The sequence below is a fragment of the Mustelus asterias genome, unplaced genomic scaffold (genome assembly GCF_964213995.1).
Source record: "Mustelus asterias unplaced genomic scaffold, sMusAst1.hap1.1 HAP1_SCAFFOLD_3559, whole genome shotgun sequence".
Taxonomy (NCBI): domain Eukaryota; kingdom Metazoa; phylum Chordata; class Chondrichthyes; order Carcharhiniformes; family Triakidae; genus Mustelus; species Mustelus asterias.
Window position 1 is genome coordinate 1 of NW_027593504.1, and position 2,500 is coordinate 2,500.

Consider the following 2,500-nt stretch of genomic DNA (forward strand, 5'->3'; position numbering starts at 1 on the left):
GGGGTACCTGCAGAATAGCAGGAAGGCGATGGCAATGACATGTGGCAACTCATTAACCAGTTTTGACTTTGCTGCATTGAAGGCGGAAAATCGAAACAGGGCCCCGCTCGAGCCCCCAGGTCTGCCGGGACCGCACCGGGCCGCCGCCCCGACGGCCGTTCGGCCAGAATGGGCTAGTATTTCTCCGGATTTTTGGCCGTTTTTCCGACTTTTTCGGCCGTCGGAAAAGCGGCGGCCTGGGCACCGGCCGCGGCCGGGGGTGCCTTCCCCTCGAGCGAGGGCCCGGACCTCACCCGGTTGCAGCCCCGGGTGGGGCTCCGCCGGCGGCCGGAATGGTTGAGACCATCGGCCGCGCTGAACGGAGGTCTGGTAAATCATTAACCAAACTGGACTTAGTCTCTGGCAAGAGAGATGGTCCAGCCGACGGGCACGACCGAGGGCCCGGACCTCACCCGGCTGCAGCCCCGGGTGGGGCTCCGCCGGCGGCCGGAATGGTTGAGACCATCGGCCGCGCTGAACGGAGGTCTGGTAAATCATTAACCAAACTGGACTTAGTCTCTGGCAAGAGAGATGGTCCAGCCGACGGGCACGACCGAGGGCCCGGACCTCACCCGGTTGCAGCCCCGGGTGGGGCTCCGCCGGCGGCCGGAATGGTTGAGACCATCGGCCGCGCTGAACGGAGGTCTGGTAAATCATTAACCAAACTGGACTTAGTCTCTGGCAAGAGAGATGGTCCAGCCGACGGGCACGACCGAGGGCCCCGGACCTCACCCGGTTGCAGCCCCGGGTGGAGCTCCGCCGGCGGCCGGAATGGTTGAGACCATCGGCCGCGCTGAACGGAGCTCTGGTAAATCATTAACCAAACTGGACTTAGTCTCTGGCAAGAGAGATGGTCCAGCCGACGGGCACGACCGAGGGCCCGGACCTCACCCGGTTGCAGCCCCGGGTGGAGCTCCGCCGGCGGCCGGAATGGTTGAGACCATCGGCCGCGCTGAACGGAGCTCTGGTAAATCATTAACCAAACTGGACTTAGTCTCTGGCAAGAGAGATGGTCCAGCCGACGGGCACGGTGGCAGAGTTAGCCGAACTTGACTTAGCCTCTGGCCGCAGAGAGGGTCCATCAAACGGGGCACGGTGGGAGATTAAGCCGCACTAGGCTCAGGCTCTGGCCACGGGAGGGTGGCCCAGGTGTGAGCCGGCAGTAAATGGTGAACCAGTGAAAAGCCAGCACCCGAGGGTGCGGTTGTGCTGCCGACTTGGAGGCTCCCTGTGCCCGCAGAGCAAAAATGTGAGCACAGACGGAAGTCTATGAAGTCAGATCCGGTCGGCGGTCGCCAGGCTCGGTGCATGGTTTCCCGCAGAGGTTGGTGGATCCGTCCCGCCGAGGTGGGCACCTGCATTTTCTGGCACAAGTGTCCGGAGGCTGGTTAATGAGTTGCCGCCGGTAGCCCGCATGGAGTTGCGATTGACCCGTTTTGCGGGCCCCCCAGGCCTCATTCTCGGTAGGACTACCGGGCCGCACCCCGCCGAGGTGGACACGTGCATTTTCTGGCAGGGGGGGTTGGCGGGGTGCCCGGAGATTTTCGGGAACTCGTTTTTCAGAACATTTTTTGGCTAGCGGTGTCAGTTTGAAAGTACCCAGGAAAGTGCTACTTCACAAAAGGGGACTTTTTCCAAATATATAACCTCTTGAAGAGCACCTCAGTGTCGGAGGGGGCAGACACTTTACTTCATTTATGGCTAATTCCTCGGGTACGTTCTGGAAAACGGACAGAGTTGCCTGGCCGGTGGTGACTCTGTGGCAGATACATATATATATATATATATTACGGCTTTTTCTATATATGTATCAAAGTGTGATAAACACTTGTGCAAAAAAACCAGACAACGGAATTGACGGCACTTTGTATACGGCTGGCAAAGTACAAAGTCTGAGTTTTTTAAAAAAGTGGCACTCGGTGGTAGGGAGTGCCGGCGCTTTGAAACGGCACAGATGCCACGTTCCCTTGGGTTGCACTTCGTTCTGTGAGGCCTTAAAGTGCGTGCCCAGAAACCTCTGAATGCAAAAGGCGCGCACGCCGGTAGTGGGCTGCAACAATCAGTGCGTTTGCCTATCCATGCCTAAGCCTGGCGACCCTGCGGGCGATGATGGCATGTCTTGGGCGTTGGCCATGGACTGGGTCGGGCTTGACAGTTCGTGCTCTTCGCCTGTGACATATCCGGACTGACCGGACGCTCGTGTTCGACGCGGTAGGGCCCTTGGCGGGTTCATCGTTGATGCGCTGGTGCTTCAGGCTGAGCGGTTGTCCCTCTGTGGTCCCGACTGCACATCGGGCGGACACCGAGCGAGTCGGTTGGCAGAACTTTCCGTTTGGACTCTCCTCCGTGTGAGGCCGAGGCGCCCGTGTGCGTTACGGTAGTGGCACTTGACGGACCCGTGGAACGGGGCGGTGGTCTGCGGACGCCGCGTGGGGCACCCGTTCCTCAGGCCGTGCACACC